This window comes from Lissotriton vulgaris, chromosome 9, assembly GCF_964263255.1.
Source record: "Lissotriton vulgaris chromosome 9, aLisVul1.2, whole genome shotgun sequence".
NCBI lineage: Eukaryota > Metazoa > Chordata > Amphibia > Caudata > Salamandridae > Lissotriton > Lissotriton vulgaris.
In genome coordinates, this window is record NC_141697.1 from 534,288,024 (window position 1) to 534,312,030 (window position 24,007).

A 24,007-nucleotide genomic window follows, 5' to 3' on the forward strand; every position below is an offset into this window, starting at 1 on the left:
TAGCGGACACCGAGCAATCCCCCGGTGCGCCGCACGGGTGGGGGCCGGTTTTGGGCCCCTGGGGGCCGTTTTTTTGTTACAGGGCCGTTTTTGCAGCATAGCTGCAAAATCGGCCCTGTAACAAATTCGGCCGAAAACCGGCCCGGCAAAGAGCTAAGCGGCACCCACAACCCCCCCCCCCCCCCGAGTGGGGGGGTGGGGGGGGCGGCCGAGCACTTTGCCAGGGCCTGTTGTGGTTCTCAGTCCGGCCCTGCCAAGAGGTGTCTCTTAACCTCCACTATTGTGGATAGTATTTCCCCTTTGAAAATGGCCACTCCTCTGTTTTAAGTGGGTCATTAGGAACAAAGTTGGTGCTGGAACCAGTAGGACTGAATTCTGGGTACATCCTTAGAAACTAGATGAGTGCCCTACAGAAGGCATATGTCACTTCCTGATTGCTCCAGGAGTGTCAAGACTGCGGACCGTTTATTGGAAATATCAAGGCCTCTTACATTGAGGCTAGTAACCTTAGGTTCCTAGAAAACAGGGCTGGAAGGCAGAGTGCCCTCTGGACTGTCAGGGCACAGAGCTATGAAACCTCCCCACCTGAAGTAAACCCCAAGAAGGCATATTGAACAGACAAGGAATGCCCAGGTCCGGAGAAGGAGTAACAATCCCCAAAAAACAACCCCTACAAATGAATCAGAAAAATATGTAACCAGTAACCATAGATGTCCATCAGTGAAGGGAGCAGTAGTGCAGTGCGGACCGGGTGGTCAGGGTCATAATAAATTGAATTACCAAATAGTGGAATGTCCCAATGAGAAAGGATCCACAAGACTGGCACATGTCACCAGGCTTCCCCCGTCCTACCATCCTTTGCTCCCCCTTGCCATGGTAAGAATCCTTGTAACCAAAGTCTCCGCGGCCTCAAGGTGTGTTTGTCTTTTCAGCATCACCAGTTAGCATCTTCAGTACTGACTTCCTTTCTAGCGCCATAGTTTCTCGATTAGGCCACAGTCCACCAGGCAAATTTTTGGACCATTGCCAGTGTGGGTGCCTGCGCGACGTTCAACTCTGTGAGATGGTTTGTTGTACCTCCGCAGGAGGGTCTGAAATATCAAGCACTCAGCAGGCCTCTGTAAAAGATCTGGTTTGGTGAACCTTGGTATCATACCAGAAGATGATCTGGAAGGAGTGGGCCCAGGAGTATGAAATACAGGCTTCCCTTAGGTGAAGGTAAATATACAGAAGTCTCAGCGTTTTTACAGGGTAATGGACGCTAAGTCTTGATATAACACAGGCGTGTGTCCCCTAAACTGTAACTCTGAGCAGTATACTCAATGGAAAATCATGGATGCACACCAGAATGTCCTCAGAAGAGGCCTTCTTCGGTCTCGGTGCTCCTACCCAGTGAACCCGGTCCAGCTTTATTTCTTTGTCTGCCCTGACCCCCAGGATATGTCTAAATAGAGCTCCCACATAGTCTCCCAAGTTGGCCCCTTCTGCATTCGTTGGGACTATGGATGGGTGGCTAACTCTGCTCTGCTAGTGGAGTTTGCTGAATTTTGCCGACTCTGTGCTTCGCTGGGAGCGCGGAGTTTGACAAAAAAGTCTGATTCTGCCATGTGGCGGAGTTTGTCCATGCCGCTCAAATCTATTTGTAAGGGAGAGGGCAGAGGGGGTTGGACGGTGGGTGTGCGGTGAGGCTGCGGGGAAGACAGTGAAGAAGAGAGAGGACCGCTAAGGCTTGACAGTGAGGGAGGGGTGGTGGTGAGTGAGGGTTGGTGGAGAGTGAAAGAACTGTCAGACATGGATCCTGAATGAAGGGTGGTGGTGATGGAGAGGGTTGTAGAGTTTGGGAGAGGTGCTACCAAATTATGGGTGGTGACGGTACAAGCGCTGAGGGGTGAGAAAGGGGCAATGTTTGGTTGGTGAGGGAAAGGGCTGCTGTGGCAGGTTGGACCTAGTGAAGACAGATTGTGCCTGAGTCCTCCTTACCTGGATCTGGCATTCTCTGTGCCTGGGCTGTCCTCCTCCTGTCTCCTAATTCTCAGGAGTGGAGACTGGGTTAATGTCTCCACTCCCCATGCGTGCACATGTGCAGTAATCTCAAGTCCTGCAGCAAAGTGGTTTCACTTTTGTTATGGCCCAGGAAGGACAGGAGAAACACTGTTGATTACTGCCACAGCAGACCGACGTAAGCCGTAAAGCAGGTGGCAGTCTGGTGGTCAGGAACCCTTCAGGTCTGCTGCGTTCATTGGGCGCAGCAGAATTCCGCTGAGTTTTTAGGCAACTCCATGGAATTCCGCTTAGAGTCATTCTGCCAACTCTGCCCACCCTTAGTTGGGACTCCTTTAATGTATATATTGTTACACAATGAGCGATTTTCTAAGCCCTCGGCATGGGGCTGTAGGTCAAGCTCTTGCTCCCGGAGTCAAAGCACTTCTTGTGGCAGCCACTCGACTTCTTCATCTCGCCCGGACTCTTGCTCCGCCAGAGCAGAGACCCTGTCCCCCCATGTCCTCCAGGTCTTGACGAACCTCACGCAGATCAGAAGATAGGTCCTTTTTGACTGCCTGAAGGTCATCTTGTAGTGATGCGAATAAGGACACTAGGAAGGACCAAGTCACAGGCCCATCCATGTTTTGAGTCTCCGGGAGGTGATCTTTGTTAGCTGTGGGAATTTTATCCCCTGAAGGCCCCCCCCAGCGGACCTAGTCAGCATATCCCACAAAGAGCGATCTCTTTTCAACCTGAACAATGACATGGCAACGTCCCTCTGTACAAGTAAATCCAGAGATGGTCAGCTAGTCAGCGATGACATGGCCAAGGGACAACGCACATCAGCACTTTCACAGGTATGTCAGGAGTGGCTGCCGTGGGCCCAGAGGGTCAAGCGTTTGTTCCTTTCCAACCAGAGTCCTGGCCGGAGATAAGTTACCCCAGGCAGCAGCCTGGATGCACCTAGAACACGTTGGCCTGATTACAGCTACAACCCCCGTTGTCTTTCAGGTGTCGCCGTCGATGGTGAGGGCTCTCTGGTGATTTAGGCTGTTGCCCCTTTTAGTAGGGTTTACTCAGGGAACTCCAGAGTCGGAGACCAGGCCCACCAGCAGACATAGGAGTGGGGGTCAAGTGTCACTACAGCAGGTGGGGCCACAGGACTCAAGTCCTACCTCACTCGGTGGGATCCAGGCCAAGGTTGGGTACCACAGAGCTTGACTATGTGGTAGGTTGCAGGCGGCAGCATGCCGAGAATCATGAAAGATGTGCCTATATTTGACCTGCAATCCTACCCAGATGGGCCTCAACCTCCAGTCCATCTCCTTCCTTGGGCGGGGCGCACTGGTTGCACGGGCCAGCAGCCACCAAGGCAGGTGAACGGCTCCAGGGGGTGGGCCTGCTTATAGTGGGCAAGACACTCAGGGGGACCCTCTGCCTATCACATACACTGTGCTTCTGTGCATTTTTTCGGCCTCCCCAGGCAGCTCCATTCTCCCGCGAGGATCCGGGGCCAGGGGCAGTTATTGCCTACATCTCTCAGGCGGTTTTCTGCATGGGAAGCCCAATCCATACCAACCACCCGGCCAGCTGGAGAGCTGATGTCCACTCCACAGGCACACAGCATCCCAGGCCTTACAGCTTAGATGCCAGGGGCTGGGAGTCCCGCTGTTCACATGTGCTGGATGCTATAGCTGGGCAAGTCCCCCACAATTGTCTATGGCCACCAGGTCCTCAAACAGGGTTCTGTGGACATAAACTGACATCAGACATAAACGACTATATATTGACAATATGCATGGTACAAAAAATATATATATTTATTTTATTTGGTAACAGTCTTAAAAATGTTTTTGTCTTCTTTTTTCATGTATATATGATATGTGGTCTATAAATACATAATATTGTACACATTTGTTATTTGGAATCAACTGCGAATATTTTGATATACAATTTATAGTTTTTTTCTTTCTCCTTTTAGGTCACAGTATGTTATCATTCATTGTACAATAAAGGGTTAATCAAAAAAGTGCAAAAAATATACTAAATTTAGTACCTTTAGATGTACCTGCGCTAGGTTGTTTTCCCCGAAGGTACCTATGCCCCTATATGTTTGGTAGTTGGTGTCTGTTTTGCACTATTTCCTTAGGTGTGGCTTGCCGCTCCTGAATTGCGTTTTAGCATGAATGTTGTATTATTTATTATTATTCTTTTTGAGCACCAGGGGTGTGTCGCTTGGTGTTGGTGCTTGTTTTCACTTTAGGACCACTTTGGTTCGAAGGATTAGTTGACTTTACTTCAGTTTATTCCCTGCCTATGAGGAGTTGGTTGTCTTTGAGCACCTTTCTTTGGGCATGAGTGGCACTGCATTTTTCTCAAATGGGTGAGAAGATAGATACGGCACGGTATATTATTGTGGTTTGATTTGATGTTGTTTGTAATATTCTTGTAGTACCATTGTCCTGATGAAGCCATAAAGATTCTACTGGCAGAAACGCGACCGCGACTGCGTCAACATCATTGTGATTTGGAGAACCCTTATAGTTTATTTGCTGTGTGCTTAAATCCAGGCGCCTCAGACAATATAGTGTTGTGAGAGAACTTGCATCTCCGGCGCAGCGAGGATCTCCTTCATAGACATATATCACCCAAAATCAGGAGTGTATATATATATTTTTTGATAGGTCTTGTTTAAGATCTTTCTTTGGGTACACCTTGCATATGTATTGTATATATTGTATTTGTGATTTGTATATATTTGATTGTATTTTATATATATAGAGGGCTTTGCCCTCTATATATATTTGTTGTGCGCCATTCTTTTCCTGTACATGTTTCTATGTCCTCAGAAATTTGTGATTGACTTTCTACTTATTAAGTTGTATAGAACAGGATAACTCATTTTTTCATGTTCTTAATTAAATGTCGAATTAATCCCTCTATGCTATTCTTTTCTACTTTTTCAACTTCTTGATGCTCCTTGTCCAGGTATGGGAGGGGAATGTGGGCAGAACCCCTGTTATAATTCCGGTAAAGTTCCTTATGGTAATTCCTACATCCCTCAGTTCCTCAACTCTGGCTCCTGGGAACATGGTCATCTGTAGGAAGGGTTAGTAATTCTTAGTAGTCAGATGGGTCTTTCTGTAGTCAGGATTCCTTCTGCTTTTTATTTTCTTGGAGCCAGAGCATAGGAGCTGAGCAAGCTGATCATTGGAGAGAAGTTCCAGCCCTTAGATAATGAAGCTAATACTTTGTCTGGGTCAACATTCGTTATCCCTCCTACTGAGACTGAGGCCAGAGTGTCTAGGAGGGCCCTGTGAAAGAATAGTGGCAGATTTTGTGTGACCCATTTCGGATCAGCAAATCAAAACAAGTGTTAGGCCTTTCTTCTGCCACCAGTTCCTCTCCCTCACTCCTGAAATGGCTAATTTCTGCTATGAGATGAGTTGTTTGTAACAGCCCTACTTTATTGGACCCAGTGACCAGGTCATTGCACTCTCGAATGCAGGGTTATTAACTCCACCCCGGAATGTGCTGAGAGCCTCTACTGGTGAGATGAGTGTCAGAACTAGTTCTGAGACAGTTTTGGCTCGGTCAGTACAAAAAAAATGTTTATAACATTACTTTTCCATTACTTTATCAAAAATGTGAGTTCAACCTCTAAATTATACTTTGAAAAATGACTAAAAATAATTCTGATTCCTTTTTCTAGTATTTTCCCAGGCAAACGTGAAGTTAATATTTTAATCGTTTTTAAGCTTGTTTACGGAAAATCCAGCCTAAACCTACACAATGACCAAAGCTTTTCAACATTCTTTTACAATGAGGTCACACATCTGCAAATATATAGTGTTCCACTTTTTTATATGTTAAGTACCCTGCCCTGTGCACTGACAGAGGTGACCTATTATGGCCACCAGGTCCTCATTCGGGTCTTCAGCACAGCTTAAGGGTGCTGTGGCAAGATGAACGTGGGCACCTGTTGTGCGCTCCTCTGCGCAGCAACCTGGGTGCAGGAACACAGCAGGTAGGACCTTGTCTCTGCTAGCTTGGGGTGACTGCTGCCATTCTCAGTGCTTAATTTGTAAAATATGAAGTGCAGGTGCTGAAAGGTTGGTTGGAGGCCACACCTACCTTTCTCTGGCCCCACCCACTTCATCAATGGCCCCACCTGCGTACTCTATTAGCTCCACCCACATCTTCAACGGGCACTGCTAAAAGTCAGATGTAATACCTGATCTGAATTTCAGAAAGGGAGCTAAGTTTGCCTCACTTTTAAGCTTTGGCTTCCGGTATTACAACAAAAGCAGAGTTAGTTACACACTGTGATTGACACAAATTAATAATTAATCAACACGCATAGCCGGACTGGGAACCCAAAGCATCCCTGGCAGTTTTGTTGAACCAGCCCCCATACGGTGCATAGCAAGTGAGCGCAGCGAGCCTAATGACTGCTAGAGGTGTTTGAATGGTGGGGAATTCTCCCCTCAAGAACAATTTGTAAAAAGAAAAACCAATGGTGCACAATAAAGTTTCTATTATATATTGTCCAAATTGCAAGGAGACCATTCAGAGACACTGCTGGAGGCCCATTGTCCAGCATTTTAGCACCCCCACAGTTTTAACTGTTAGCCCACAAGCAAATCTCACACCGGGCTGAAGGTGTGAGAATTGCTTGTGGGGTAAAATTCATTATTCTTGTACACACTACTTCCCTCCCACCCCCATTTATCTGAAACTATGACACACCTTCAAAGATTAGATTACTATCATAACTGACATGAGACCCCATTGCAGGCGAGCCCTCTTGACATTTTGTTTCTTTTATTGCGGTTTTATAGTGCTTGAACTCGACAGAAAGGTATTTGAGCGCTTATTTTGAAGGAGCACCAGATACATAACGTGAGGACACATTCATTTGTGGTTGGCATGGAGAGGTTAAGTGATTTGCCAAGAAATATAGGATGTTAAGCCACTTCCGAGATTCGAACCTGATTCCCCTGTTCCAAAGTCGGCAGCTACAGTCATTACGCCATTTTAAGTCAGGAGCACTTTGCATGCTGGCTTATTAAATGTAAAACCATACTGATAAGCAGCGCTTGAAAAGGATATAACTGGAGATGCCAATGGAGGGGAGATGAGAAAGGCATTGCTGCCTAGATGTTGCCTTGCAATTAAAGACTGTTAACCACTCTTTCCCTGTTTCTATGCCCTCGCCTTTGGGCCCTTAACAGTCGTTCATGCACGCAGCAGAGGGTGTTATCATATATTAACGCCCTAAGCACGGGTCAACAACTGCATACATTCCAAGCCTTCAGATTGGCTAAATCATCCTCAGCATTTCGTAAAGTGTGCCAATGCCCATAAATTAATTGGTCCGTGAAGGAAAACTTTCAGCAAGTATAATACTAAACTGCTCTCACTAAGCACAAAGTATCTCATCAAACAGATTTCAGAAGGCAAGATACCGCAAACTCAACTGATCTCCCTCCGCCAGTCTACATCAGTGAACAGGCGGAAAAGTGACTCCTAGATTGTAAAAAAACATACTCCAATATTCTATAAACCAATTAACTGTTCAACATCCTTACATGATATGTCACTATGTTAAACGACATTCGATTAGCAGCAAGTACAGTAAAGAGGCGGCACGAACTATATACAAAACGAGCATCAGTAAAAAGTAACTTCTGTTTGCCTTTTAAAGTTCTGTTTGACTTAATCTTCAGAGTTCAAGACGTGTCTGCTGTAAAGAACCAGGAACAAAAAATATTGTACTCACTTAGAGTCTGCTATGGTGCTGTTGCTGCGGCGGTAGTACGGTCAAGTAGTGGCGCTGGCTACTACTACTCCTGCTCTGCTGCCAGTCCTGAGTTCACAGCACCTGAGCACCAACGTCGTCATCGGGTCACGCTGGTTTGGTCGTTCTGACCGGCAGTGGCGAGGAGAGACTCAGTCGGTGGAGGGTTGCGGCCTGCCCCTGCGGATATGTTGGGGGCTTGGGGAGTGACGATGCGCAAGATGAAATCTGCGCACGCCTGCTTCAGCCTGTCATACAGGCCTAAATCATTCACGCACGCACACGCACTGTGCAGGGCCAGCAACACTGAACTAAGGCCCAGGGCCGCTCCCGCACGGAACATATCACGAGAATTGATCATTAGTGCACTGGCCTGGGCCAGGCCTGAGAGCCACCTCACCTCGTGCTGCAACTGCTGCTTTGCCGCCGGTATAATGACTACTACACACACACTACGGTCTTCTACTAGTACTGCAGCACTGCCAGCAGTTAGTAGTGCCAGTCCTCAACTAACATCGTCGTTGGATCGTGCCAGTACTGGGTCGCGCTGACTGGGGAGTTAATTGGTCGTCCGTCGTTGATTGAAGGTGAACCAGCCCGTGTGGGTATGTTGGGGCGTGGCGTTGCGCATTAAGAAATCTGCGCAGTGCGCACAGCCCCAACCCAAAATCCAGCCCAAATCAGTTAGTCCCGCCCGCCCACGCCACGCATCGGACCGGCCGCCTGCAAGCAACACTGAACTGACAAAGGGGGGCCATTAATACAGATTGATGATCATTGAACACAGATTGATCAGTTTACTACTGTATTGGGAATACTCAGAGAAGATTGGATATGATATGAATTCCGGCCGCCCCCACAAGTTCACCTGGAGTATTGTACCGTCTGTGTGAGACAGTGGGGACCGGGAGTCGGGACTGACTCATCTGTGACCGTCACGTGACTCGGGAAACTCAACTGTCGGAACTCGGGAGTGGGACTCGGGACGAGCTCAGCAGCAGACAGCAGTTACTGCGGACGACCTTAATACAACAGTAACACTCTGTGACACACTGCAGTCCAATAATAAGGTAAATTAATAGCAAAGTCAATGACGTACAGCAATTAGTATAGACCCGGCCCTGATAATTAAGTGCCGGTGCTAAGCACCGGAAAGCACCGGCACAAATTAAGCACTGGCCATTCTACCACTGAGTGTGGCCTCCACTCCCGCAGCCCATACCAGGAAGGACCACCTGTCTGCGCCAGGAGGGGCTTTCATCCTTGTCCTCTGTGCCACGCAGCATCTGCAACCTGTACGGGGCAGAGGGAGCGTTTTATGAAATGCAGATAAGGTGCTATATGAGGGTAAAGTGATGATGGGGACAGAGAGACAAGGAGACACTTCTTACCCGTCCACTATCTTCGCCACGCCCCCCTTGCTGTCATTTTAAAGGGCGCTATACTTAGCAGACTGTCTTTACAAGTAAATTATATGGAAATTCAACGTTTGGAATAAAGGTACTTGCAAAGTAGTTTTCAACCTTATTTTTACATATCTCACCTCTCAAGATCCCCCCTAGGTGCCCGAGGGGTGTAGGGCACCATGTAACTATAAGCAGAGACATAAACTATGTTTTACATGCCCTGGTGAGGGAAAAACTGCCAATTTCATTTTGCCCCCATTGTAGATAATTAGCTCAATGGACTAACATTGGAATATTTAATTTAAATATAAATATTGACAGGCATGCTCACTCATTGTCAGTTAGTTACCTAGTGATGATCAGGGGAATAATTTATTGAGACCCTAACGGAAACTTTTAATGTGTCTGTGGCCTTGTTTGCAGTGGTAAGTCACTACTTATCACCACTAATAAACTACTCTCCAACAAATCTCTAGGATCCTTTGAGAAAGTGTGGGCCCCCTTTATTCATAAATTCCTTCAAACTAAAAAAGCTTCAAAATTAGTCTGAAAAAATGAATCAAAAGTAAATTGCGAAGTGTGCAATGTTCTTTGACTGTTCTATGGTTCAGTGCACTGACCTTGTTACTTGTCTTTGCATAGCTGTTGACCTTTCGGGAAGCTGAAATGCAATGACACCTGTTCACAGTCTTCTCTCTTGTTTTCTGTAGGTGAGGGGAACCAGGGATGCAGGAACCAAGGAGGATTCTGATACAGGAGCCCAGAACAGAGGAGCTGTCAGGAAACCGGTGAGTTTAACATGTGTGTGCGGGAGCCGGAGCTGTACGGGAGATGTTCTTTCTGCAAAGACTGTAAAACAAGCAAAATTGAGAGACTGGGCGCAGTCTTTATAGACCGTGCCCAAAGATGGCTGCCAGGTCTCTCTAGCACCCAAGACCTAGAGAGATCTGAAGCAAGGCCCGAACAGATGGGCTGAAAGCATGCCCTATTTGTATAGAATGTAGAGGGTACAATTTTAAGTCCAAATCAGATAGAGTTGTGGCACTGATTATCAGTGTCACAATGCACAGAGTCATAATACCAGTAAAAATAGGGTTCAGAAAAAGGCGAACAATAAGCAGTAACCCTGTAGAAAAGACCTGGATTCCCTGCAATAAGCCTAGCATCCACCCTAACCAGTACCCTTATACTTGCCCTTACCGTAACTCCATATCTTTGCATGACATATTCATTGATCGGTCTGTACTGCTCAAACAGACGTTCAAGCATGTAATACGTTGAGTTCCAACATGTTGGCACCTCCTGGATGAGTGCTTTAACTGGCATTACTTTATCACGTTGAATTATCCTCAGCTGCTTCTGGGCTTTAAAAGAATGGCTGAAATGTGTACAGATTCTTCTGCAGGTGGTCAGTAAGTTGCTGACTCAGTCTTTTTTCAGAAAGTCTTGAACAATGATGTTAAATCAACAAATCCAATGTTAAGACCTCTTGGTCACAGCCATTCAAAGACCTTGTTGCCAAAGTCTTTCAAAATGTTTTCAGCAGTATGAGATTTCTCCATGGCGAACTGTTGCATGTTTACGAGCGTCATTAAAAATCTCAACAGTGTCAACACCTGCAGATATCTTTCTCTAACCACCACAAAAGAGATCCAGTGTGCAGTGATGCACATGTAATCTGTGGCTTGGCAACTGGGCCACATGTCTGTTGTCAGGTGGCTAGTGTGACCAGCACTCTGCTGCAAAGCTTGTCCAAGCAATTCCAGCACTTTGTGATGTAGTGCTAGAACAGCAACTCTGGCGAAATAGGACCGACTGGGAACCTTCCATTTCGGCTAGGTGGCTTCCATAAATTCAAGAAAACCCACCCCTTCCACAAAAGAAAAAGGAAGGAGGTCCAGCTCTAAGATTTTAGCCAGCTTTGTGTTGTACAAACGTTCCCTTGGGTGGTTGCGCTTGTACTGCCCCTCTGACCTAAACATGCTGAGAATAGGAGCCAGGATTTCTTTCTTTTCTGGTGCCACTGATGCAGGTGACTTCTCGACGCCAGATGTTAGGCTCAATGCGTGTTTCTTCGTTGCAGGACTCTCTTGCCTTGGACCCCTTGGTGTCTAAGCCTGACTCTTGTGCCATTGCGATGTTGCTGATGGTGATGTGGGCGGTACCACTGCACTGCTGGGGACAGGGCTGCTTTGTGTACTGGAAAAAGTGTCTCCCTCTTGTTCACCTTCCACCGTGGACGGGTCTTCTTTATCTCCTCCACCAACAACACTTGCAGTTTTTTGGCCACTAAAGTGCACCTCCGACTGGATCAAGTAGTGTTTCCTCAGATGGGTTGTTTGGCCTCCAGTACCATAGTTTGAACAAAGTTTACCCCAACTGCTTTTCCCTAGCCTCCTCTCGTGGCTTGTCGCACTCTCAGACTGAGGTGGGATTCAAGTGGCGTCTAGATCATCAGAAAGAGGGCTTGGAGAAGAAGTTGATGGACTAACCATCATTTTCCTTGACGGGGGATCTAGAAGACAATAGATCTTCTGAAAGAGTGGCTTGCTCTTCTTCTTCCTCAGCAGGAAGCTCGATCTCCTGAACTGCCCCTACTTTGGGAGAATAACTACTATTGGGAGTGGTTGAAGCTGTTGTTGCCCACTTATCCGACTTTCCTTCATTGATTGGGTACTACTTTGCGATAATGATAATTTAATTTCAACATCACTGCTCATTGGTATTGTCATGATAAGACTGGCTGCCTCTGCGACAGACATGGGCTTGGTCCTCCTAGGTTGGTGGGGTGGGTCCACTGATGAGGGGGGCTGCTTCCAGCTTGCTCCCCGGACACCCCTGCTGCAGGCGCAATTTTTGGGTTTCCCAAAAAAGGTTTGGGTGACATACCGGTGGTGGTAAGTGACAGTGACTTCTTCCCACTGGCAACTTTCTTGGTACAGGACCTGGTACCATTCTTTGGGCCCATCTTTAAGATGTCAGTTAGCACGCAGTGGCACAAGTTGAAGAGATGTCTGTCTGTGGTCACATGTCACATGATGTTGTGCGCAGGGCGCAAGCCGCAGGCCTTCGGTCTGGCAGCACAATTGCTTTTGTTGTCTCCTCCTCTTTCGTGCACCTGAAAGCAAAGAAGCAAGAATAACATCAGTGAAACGTGGCATTGTTGTGGTTCAATTACTAGTACAAACAAATACAATATAATTCAGTGTGTGTGGTCACACTGTTAGTGTTATTACTTCAGTTATTGAAACAGTAAGGGCTTTCATGGTGTACTGTGTACACTAAAGTAGTACACGCAGAAAGGATAGGATAGGAAAGAAGAAAAATGACAACAAAAATACAAATGTAAACAGATTGGCATTGTGCATCATGTGGGATGCAGATGGGCTTGTGAAGAAAAGAATAGGATCCGAGCTTGGGGTCGGAGACTGACAGAGTTTGACCGGCAAGTCAAAAAGAATGAGGCTAAGAGAGCATTAACCCAGGAAAAAGAAATGTGTGTGGCTCATGAACTGAGCTTGGCTGGGCTGGAAGTGGAAGCCATGAGGGCTGAAAAATGACAATGGAAGCAAGAAGCCAAGGGGAACAAATGGTAGATGAACATGCAGTCCCGTATGGCAAATGAGCAATAACTGCCTCCACAAAATGACCGCCAGCCACAGGTCACACAATAACAACAAGAAGAGGCCTGGAAAACAATAAACTCAAGCAGGCCTACATGGAGGATGGACACAGACTTTACAAAATGGCTCCTGCCCACATGGGGAGGCTCAGCCAAGGCAATTGATGGCCCACTATTACAAACACACTCACACACTTGGCAGACAAAGGAGGTATGCTAAACAACACATCTTTAATGCAACAATGCCAAAAACAAAAATCTACAGGGCTAAAAAGGTTTGCAAGTTACAACCACACACATCAAACCATATCCAACAAAGGCATTTAATTTAACAACATACATGAATCAAACGGTGAAATAAATACCACAAAAAACATTTTGTATTTTTAATCCAATGCCATCCAAGGCCAAAATGATGTGTAAATTCAACAGACACCACATAAACAGTTGTTTCATGCACCCATCAGTAGCTCTGGGCATACTTGTTGAAAGGCCTATTAGCAGACTACTGGGATACATAGTGAATTAAATAAATATTGCACATTGATTTCAAAAGTTGGAGAAAATGAAGTGAACTGTGTCCCATGTGTCCCTTATAAAAGAAGAAAAAATACTTACGTAGAAACAACTAGGCCCCTACTGAAACAACAGGCTACCCACCACAATTCATTTAAAAAAAAAAAACAAATAAAAGTACAAATAAATTTAGGTGTGTGGCCCCAATCAAACAGACACCAATTTTCCAACTTACTTATGATATCTCAAATTAAAAAGTCCTCAAATCCAAATATTTATGATGCAGCAGACACAAAGCTCAAAATCTAAATGAAAATTGACCAGGAGATGGACAAAGCACTGGGAGGAGCCTGCTGAACCGGAACAGGAAGTAGGATACTCTGGGGCACTTCCTTCCTCTTAAATAAAAGAAAAAAAAGAAAAAGGATCTGCTTTGTGGTTTGGGGGCACCCCTCGTAGGTTACTTGATGCACCGCCCCTCCCACACTACAGCCTTGGCTCACCAATGCCAGTGGCATCGACTCCAGATCGTCAACCAACGCCTCTGCCTGCACTGTGACCTGTGGGCCTCCCACACTGTATTGGCCTGCCTCGCACCGCAGCCTTGGCTCTACCCATGACTGCGCTTCAGCAATGACAAGGACGCTCCTTGCACAAAAAAAGTACAGCCATATGTCAATTTGAGGAGTCTTTTTTTATCCAAATTGTCATTTCGAGAAGGTTTGATGTTGCTCAGGGAGAGAACCTTCTCCAATTGCAGTAGCAGTAGACTCAGCATGTTTAGGATTGTGTTCTTCACAAAACTTCTGCCGGAAGTCGGATGGTGCGCGCGAATTACCTGTTCGCGACCGCAAACTCTCGCAGGACCATGCGGCCACCGGGCAAATTTCGTGGCGCTCGCGAACAGCTCAGGAAATCTCATCAGCAATTGCAGGCATCTGGTAAGTCGCCCATGCACATTTTGGGCGTGCGAACCAAAAAAACGTTGTCCCATTGCGGAGTGCAGAGTTTTTCGGCAACTCCGCATTCTACACGGAAATGCCAAAACTCTGCATACTTCACGAGCGGAGCAGAGTTTTACACCCAAGGGTTAGTTGGAAGTCTCAGGGAAATCAAAGACTTCAACAGCTTCTTGGGTACCATCCTCTGGAAATGATTGTTTCAGCTGCCACAGAGGCAAAAGGTAACCCAACGCTGTCAACAACACCGCTGCTGGCTCAGGGACCCGAAGGCACTGCAGAGGGCACCGCTATACTGCGCACCACAACCTTGGTCTCATCAACGCCACCACCGAGCCGCTGCTTGCAATGTGACATGTGGGCACCGTACTGCCTCACTTCCCATGCTGCCATGGTATTCCCAAAGACAACGCAACGTGGTCACTTATACACCGCTGCCTGCATCAGGACCTGTAGAAATTGCTTGTGAAGAAAACGGAGCACCGTCCCACTTTGCACTGCAGACCTGGACTCACTGACGCCACTCCAAGCTGACATCAACGTCGCTGCCTGCACTGTGGTTTGGGGGCACCCCTCGTAGGTTACTTGATGCATCGCCCCTCCCACACTACAGCCTTGGCTCACCAATGCCAGTGGCATCGACTCCAGATCGTCAACCAACGCCTCTGCCTGCACTGTGACCTGTGGGCCTCCCACACTGTATTGGCCTGCCTCGCACCGCAGCCTTGCGTCTACCCATGACTGCGCTTCAGCATTGACAAGGACGCTGCTTGCACCATGACCTATCAGTACCGCAATGAGCACCGCCCCACTTTGCACACAAATCTCTGGACTCACCGATGATGCTGGATGACTATCACGAGCCTCTGCCTGCACCGCGACCTGAGGGCACTCCATGCCACACTGTTATGCTTCACAACGCAGCCCGACACCTGCCAACGTCCATGCTTCTAACTTCAAACTCATGGAGTTCGACCTACAACGTGCTTGACTTCAAGAGCCAATGACTCCTGTACCGACTCTTGGAACCGACACCACTCCTCCAGAGCTCACCGTAAGATTTGATGCCCTGCATCTCCAAAGGTACTTTTTAAGGGTCTCCCCAACACCGTAGCTGGCCCGCAGTGCCATGGTCAGCCAGAACTGTTGGATTTGTTTGCTCACAACACTGTGATAGCCGCAGACAGAGCTATTGACTTCAAGGAACAGTATATAAAGTCTGTTTTTGCTTATTAGTATTTGGATCACTGTATGGTGGATTTCTATCATTTTGGTCTTGATTTTACACAGTTTTTCTACAACTGGTGTGGTGTGCTTTTGTAGTGTTTTCATTGTATTACTGTTTGTTATGTGCAAATGCTTTACACACTGCCTCTGAGATAAGGCTGGCTGCTCGTGCCAAGCTACTAAGGGGGTGAGCAGGGGTTATTTTGAAGTATATTCCCCTTATCCTGACGAGAGTGGTGGATTCTGCCTGGCTTAGGATCATACCATGGCCAACCGAAATCCGATTTATATAGTTGGTTGTTGGTGGTGAGGATAGGACAAAATGGAAATCAACTTTTGGCACTTGCACATCTACATGATGGAGGATCTACAAGTCTTTTGCAAGGAGAAGGGGTTGCTTCTGAGGTGGAAATCCACAAGGTGGGATCTTGAGACAGCCCTATTTTATTATGAAGAAACGCGTTGCGTAGCAGCACTACCAGATGACTATGAGGAGGAGTTTGAAGGGGAGAATCCCCAGCCAGAGTACCAGAAGGGCAGTGGCCCTGAGAAGGAAAAATGGAGGGAAAGATGGACTTGTGATGAAAAGAGTAGGATCCGATCTTGGGGTCGGAGACTGACAGAGATCAACCAGGAAGTCAAGAAGAATGAGACTAAGAGAGCATCAACCCAGGAAAAAGAAATGTGTGTGGCTCATGAACTGAGCTTGGCTGGGCTGGAAGTGGTAGCCATGAGTGCGGAGTCCAGCGCAGATGGTGGCATCAAAAATAATATCTCCAGAACTGACGAGGGAGATGCACACACCCACCGAGACTTGATGCCCTACTTCAAGGTTGGGGTTGACATATACCAGGGGGTTCAGGATTGTGAGGTAACTCCAGTGGTGTGCAGGGTCCCTGAGGCAAATGTGGGTACTGGCACAGGGGATCATATTCCTAGTGGTGGGAGGGATATTCTACTGACTAGATGAGAGGTGCAGAGAGAGGGCTTCCCCTAGCATAGATGCCCTGTTAAGTGAGTATGTAGACCACCCTGAAGAAAATAGGTTGAGAGACAGCAACAGTCACACTATCTCACCAGTCTTGCATGGGTGATGTGGGGTACATTTCTGAGGCACTGGATGGCTGGGTGAAGGGTAGTTTGGTCGACACATGTGAGGGGCTGTTTAATTTGGATGCTGTAGAGCATATGTCAGTCCCTGTTTTCCAGAGGTATGCCAACAACTGGTGGAGTGTGAGTTCTCTGACCACTGGGAGCCTACACTGAAGGCAGACCTTTTGGTGGAGTCCAGAGGGTCTGAAGAAAGACGCATCCAGGAGGGTGGGCCTACAGGGAGTAACCCATTTCTAACAGTGGGCCTGCTCACTTCATCCCAGGCTAGACTGAGTGACTCCAAGTGCCAGTCGGCAGACCTTCTGTTCTGAGCTATAGGATCACAACAAGCTCCAAATTTCAGGAACTACAGGCGGAGCACCCCTCAAGGAATATTTCAATACGGATGTAGTGTAATGAAGCAGAGGAGCCGTAGAAGGCATACACCATGATCAGTTACAGAGTAAGCACAGGATTCAGATAGAGAAGGCAAGCAACATAAACTGACCAAATCTGGAATGGACCAATAATGGACAAACACTCTCGGTTACCACTAGAGTTGTACACAGGTAAGACTCAGACCTTCCAACAGCTACAGGGAATGACAACGCCTCTGTTCAGATCACTCTCACAGATAGTCACCATGCAAGCCCCGTGGAAAGGAGGCAGCAAACGTGATTCTGTCTTAGCACTAGACTGGAACATAAGAGCTGTGGAAAATAACTAGAAGAAAGGCATTCATGGAAAAAATGGAGAACAGTCAAGTCAGAACAAGGATCCTAGGAACTGTAACAAACAAGAGACTGGAAGCTAATCGAAACTAGAGACTGTAGTAGAATCACTGAGAAAGATAAAGTTAAACTAGGGGCACATTTAGGAGACTGAGGAGAAAATGCAAGAGCTAAGGCAGAAGTAAAAGAAATAAGTATAGGGAAAATATTATAAGGAACAGAAGGAACAGACTAGGAGCAATTAGAAAGGGAGCAGCTTAGGGTGCACCAAAGGGTCAAAAAATACGGGCAGGGATTAAATCAAATGCAAAGCAGGGCTGCGATAATCTGGAGCAGGCTGCACATGAACAGGACACAGGCTTTGGCTGAAGCAAGGCAGAAACTGGACAGAAAAACAAGCATAAAGAGGTCAGGTACACAGAGGAACAAATTTCAATGAGCGAACAAGGAGCTTCAGCAAATGGCAGCTTATAACCATTTCAAGGCAGCAGCAAGCCCAGGGCGGATCACATAACTGACCTGCACAAGACAGGTCACAGGTGTGTCCAATTCTAGTCTCTCAAGTCCTGGAGTAGAGAATCCAGTGCAGAGGAACAGCAGGACTACTTAGATAGAAATCAATGGACAGCAAATTCCAGGTCTTATTGAATACTTGACAGTGCATTATGGAACCTAAAGTCATGGAAGCAAATGTAGGCTTTCAACTGCATACACCATTGTAATGGGAAGCAGCCAGAAGTCAGAGAGGGCTTTGGGTGAGTTTTAATGATGATTTCCCGACTGCCGATTGTCCATGTACAAATTTCCCAGAGGCCGAATGAGGGAATGGTAACACCAATGACTTCCCTGCAACTGCCTCGCGATCTGTTACACTGGAGTTGCTTGGACTTGCAAAAGGGCCTGCCTGAGCCCTGCTGGCCTCTGCTGGAGTGAATCTCTGAGCTCCAAGAAGTGCCCCAAGTCCTGGATGCTTGGCTGGCATCAAATAGGACTCCTCCTTGCATAACTGAATGTTTCATTTAATCCTAAGAGACATGAAGCCCCACAAAGACTTGCAGCACAGATGCAAACTTAATCGGAAATGACACCAAGTGATGCGAAGCCCTGCAAAGCCTCACCCACATCTGCAAGCTTCATCGGCACTGACGCCAAGCGACTCAAAGCCCCACAAAGCCTTGCCACACTGCCTCAAGCTGTATAGGAACTGAAGCCAAGCAATGCAAAGCCCCACAAAAACTCACTGCACAGTTGCAAGCTGCAATGGAACTTATGCCAAGCGAAACAAAGCCTCACAAAACAACGCATCAGAGATCCAACATCGAGGACATAAGGCACAACTCCTAGTAGACTCGTTCATGTGCCCAACCTGCACTCCATCGGACCCAGCCTGAACTTGTGACTTTTTTCCTGTCCAGTATGGCCAGATACCCTCAGTTGGCTCTTTGTCCTTTTAGGCACTATATTTAATTTCATTTTTGAAACCATATATTAACTGTTCCACTGTTGGTTCTTGTATTCTGGTATTATTTTATTTATTAAAATGTACTCTATTTTTCTAGATTGGGTTGGGACTTTTATTGTGTTGGGTTTAACCTTTTTAATGTGTGCTGCATAAATACAATACCTTTAACCCATTCCCTGCTGCCGTCGGCCGTTGGCCGTCGCGAGCACTACCTCGCTGGTGCTGCGAACGTCCAACGGGCGACGCAGCCCCGCCCATTTTGCGGAAGTGCCGCACTGCCGAGAAATCGCAGCCGCGGCAAAGGGGTTAAGCTTCGCTGTTTTTTCGCCACGCTGCCAGAGGGTTAAGCACAGGTTAATATAATGATTTTTATGGTTCACCCTGACAAGGATTGTGGTTGTTGCTTGAGTTGGGTTTTCACACCCCTTAATAAATAATCCAATTTCTTACATTCAGTGCTTGTGTTTTTGCAGTTCCACTCAGTGATTTTGTGTAGCACTAAAATCCTATATAAATACCTTGACATCAGATTCAACTTTATTTTAAATATTCCTTGATTGAACTCTTTTGTTTTTTTTACAAATTTGCTTCCATTCCACCTGACTTTGTGCACCTACGACTCTGCCTGCAAACATGGAGTTTGAGCTCAACAACATGGAGAGCTGCACTGTGTCTGAGCACAATGGATTCTTCAGGGAGACTGCGAGGCCAGCAGCTGAAAGCTCCAAAAAGCAAGAGCTCCAGAAGGCTTTCAGGGCCTGGGAAGAGGCCCACCAGTTTCAACAAACAGGCTACAGCACAGGAGCATAAGGAGGAGGAGGACATGGAGAAGCAGGAGCAGGAGCTAATCAGGGGTTGACAACCCCTGATCAAAACCTCAGAGGAGAAAGGAGGGACCACAGAAGTTAGCTCCTCTGCCAGATCCAGAGAAGGCACCAACATCTCTTTCCACAATCTGTCCCCTGAGGAACTGGAGGACAGGATGGCTGATAGGGAGTTCAGGTTGCAGTTGGAAAAACTCAAAATGGAGGAGGCTGCTGAAAAGAGGTTACAGAGAAGGTTGAAACAAACTCCTTAGCACACGTATATCAAAGCATAATAGTATATAGGTGTTGCCACCAGTTGAACACAATTGCAATACGTAGTCCTTGATAATACAGGTATTCAATTTATTCTTGAATGTTGCAAGTTCTCCACACAGCCGACACGTGTTTCGTCGTGACCGGGAGTATAACCCAACGACTTTTTCAAGGCTATTTTCAATTCCGTTTTCTTTTTAATTAATATGCGGTGATATTTCCAACCCGCATAGGGGTTCTACGGGGGTCTTCTGTTTTGATATCCACTATAATATGTTCATTGAAATCCACTTCACAGTCTTGTTTTAGTTTCTGGCTTTCGCCTCAGTCAATTCCGTCCGTCAGATCCCCCGTTCAGGCTCAGCGTGTTCGGAGCGAACACGCTGAGCCTGAACGGGGGAACTGACGGACGGAATTGACTGAGGCGAAAGCCAGAAACTAAAACAAGACTGTGAAGTGGATTTCAATGAACATATTATAGTGGATATCAAAACAGAAGACCCCCGTAGAACCCCTATGGGGGTTGGAAATATCACCGCATATTAATTAAAAAGAAAACGGAATTGAAAATAGCCTTGAAAAAGTCGTTGGGTTATACTCCCGGTCACGACGAAACACGTGTCGGCTGTGTGGAGAACTTGCAACATTCAAGAATAAATTGAATACCTGTATTATCAAGGACTACGTATTGCAATTGTGTTCAACTGGTGGCAACACCTATATACTATTATACTTTGATATACGTGTGCTAAGGAGTTTGTTTCTGTTTTGAAGCGCTGGCTCATTATTGGAAGGATTAGGTGGTTCCTTCTACCTTATAGCACCGTGAGAGATAAACATCCATACTGAAAATAAAACTGTGAGACTGTCTAGGTGGCGCCAGTTAGCCTATATCAAACCACCAATTTGGACATTACAGAGAAGGTTGTCCCAAAGAGGGCTGCAGAGGAGGTTGCTGTATAGAAGGGATGCATTACTGGTCCTAGGGAAGGAGGGCAGGGTTACATATTCCCTCATGAAGCAAGCACTAGTCAGGGGAAGCATAGAGGTCCGGGGAGAAGTATAGGCAGAGGTTTAGGGACAGCCAGATGCTTCTCTACCAGTCCTGGGTGGATTATGTGGATTACATTTACAAGACGCTGCATGGTTGGGTGAAGGGAAGTGTTGTAAGGGATTGCAAAGGGCTGTACAATCTGATTGCCAGAGAGCACATGTTCAGTAATTATTTTGCGAGCTTCGCCAATACCTAGTGGATAGTAAGCTCACTGTTCTAGTAAGGCCACCAAATCCATTATCAGGGGGAGGATTCCAAGTCCCAAGCTGACCAAAAGAAGAGTGGGTTCCCTGACCCAAAGTCTTCAGGGAAGTTCAACTCCAAATGTCATAGGTATGGGTACTGCAAGGGGAACACCATCTGCTCTAAGAGGGTGCACTCACCCACTAGTACGCAAACATCGGGGTTGGTGAGCGTAGTGCTTGGGGAGGCGCCCTACCTTATTCAACCTGTATATCTGCCCCCTATCAGACAATATCATGCGGCATGTCTTCGAAATAACATCCTGTGCAGACAATACCCAGTTGATATTCACCTGGTCACATAACTCTGCTGCTGCAGCTGATTCTCTGAGGGCTTGTTTGTCAGAAGTGCCTTTTTGGATGGACCTCAATTACCTGAAGTTAAATGCAGGGCTGCTTCTCGGCCATCAGCCCTCGATCTGGTCCCCAGGCTATTGGCCGGAACCTCTGTGCCCTTTTCCTCAGCCTAAACCCGAGATTAGAAACTGAAACTTGGGTGTTTGGTTTGACGATAAACTCACCTTCGAGAGTCAAATCACAGCTTTAGCAGGCAAGTGCTTTGGTATTAATAAATCTCTAAAAAGCTTTAGTCATCTTCTACCTGTTTTGGCACAGAAGACAATGATCCAGGCGTTAGTGGTCGCTCGCCTAGACTACTGTAACATCGTATATCTGGGAGCTTTTCAGGCTAGGATCAAGAGACTTCAATGTGTTGTACATTGGTCAGCTCACCATCTGCTTAACATCCCTAAGTGTGCATCTTTAGGCATGGCACTTCAGAAACTGCACTGACTCCTGGTGGAGAATCGTCTCTCTTTTTAAGCTCTTTGCTTCTGTTATAGGATTCAAAGGAAGATTGGGGCAGCCTATCTGCATCCTCTTCTCACTTCCTAGTCTCCTAGGAGGTACCTCAGGTCCTCAGAGGCACTGTTAGTACCAGTGCCCAGAGTCAGGAAAACTCGCTCAGTGGAAGATCTTTTGGCTTTCTGGCATCTAAATTTTGGAATTCTCTACCGTTACAACTGAGGCCATCTTCGTCAGAATCTCAGTTTCTGAAAAATGTAAAGACTTGGCGTTTCTAGACTGGCTCCTTTCTTTACCTGTTGCTGGTTGATTTGCTTTTGATCTCTTAGAGCTAGTACACTCCTTTTGGAGTAGCTACGCGCTTTATAAGACTCAAATTCATTAATTAATTCTGTCTTTGTCCCAGATAGCTTGGGGGTACTGCAGAGGTTAACCTAGTATCCATGGGTGACAAAGAGATGGTGCTAGAGGTCCATAAGCCTTCAAATACTTCCAAGTACAGGCAGTGGATTACCCTCAATCGGCAACAGGTGAAGGCTCTGAGAGACACAGGAGCCAGTATGACTACTGTTAGTTGTCATTTGGTGTCCAAAGAGCAGGCAAACCCTAAGGCACTCCACCTGTTTGTGGTAGAAGACAAGCATGAGAGTCATGATCACGTGGCTCTGGTTCCCTACGAGTGGGGGTGGGTCCTATGTTCCTTAATCATAGGTGGGAATCCAGCCATGACAGTGAATTTTCTGTTTGGCAACAAAATGGAGCACATCATCTGGATGGGGGTGGAGCTATGGTCTCATCTGGAGATGTTAGGATTGCCTTTAGTGGATGTGCCTGATCACATAGTACATGGCAACCTAATAGGGAAGTCAAGAGGGCCTGGATCCTGGAAGAATTGCCCAGGTACCTGCCAAACAGAGGAATGTCAGGGGGTGTAGGAAACCTGCTCCTGAAACTTCCACAGCCTGGGAGGAGAATGAGCCAGAGGGTAATGCCCCAGAGCCTACACGGGAGAACATTGCCTCAGATATTTGGACCCTCAAGATCACCAGTAACCTCTTGGGGGTCCTAAATGTCAATCAGCTCTACCCCCACTATGAGAGGACAAAAGTCACTATGCTCCTAGTAACAGATGATGGAGTGGATAAGGAGAGTGAACCTCTCCCTGACCTTCTATCATCCATGGAGCAGGATAGGCCAGTGGAAGGTGTCCACCTCTCCTCTACCCAGACTCCAGAGCAACAGAGGGACTTTTCTACTTGCTGGGACAGTTAGCCTCCCTATTCCGCTGACCCCTGGGCTTACCCATCTGTGTACCCATGACATGGATACAGGGAACAGCATGCCTACGGAGAGGTGGGAGACCGCTTCAAGGTGGAAGTGTCCAAGATGCTAAAACTAGGGGTGATCAAGCCTTCAACAGCTCTTTGTCCAGCCCAGTGGTGCTGGTACCCAAGGCTCCCAAGCCAAGCACCACACCCGAACTCAGGTTCTTCATGAATTACAGACGCTCAACTCAGTCACTTAGATTAATGCTTAAGCCATTCCCCGTGCTGATGAGTTCAGATTGCTGGGGGGCTTCCAAGTTCCTGAGCATGTTTCATTTGACATGAAATGCCCCTGCCACCTTCCAGAGATTGGTCAACCAGGACCTGGCTGGTAAAGAGAGCTTCAGTCAAGCCTACTTGGATGACATTGCTGTCTTAAGTCCTAGCTGGGAGGACCACCTGTTCCACCTCCAGTATGTGCTTCCGGCCCTTTAACAGGCAGGCCTGACAATAGAGGACTACAAGAGATAGCACAGAGTTCAGTGGTCTACTTGGGGGACCAAGTTGGTGAGGAGAGGGTACAGCCTCTCCAAACCAGAAGTCTTATCATCTTGGTTAGGGCCCCTCCACCATGAGAGAGCCTTCTTAGGCCTCATCTGACACTACAGGATTTGTGGCAAGGGGTATGGACCATTGTTGCCCACTTGACTAAGCTGACTTCCAAAAAGCATCTCAGTAAGGTGATCTGAAGAGAGGCTTGCCAAA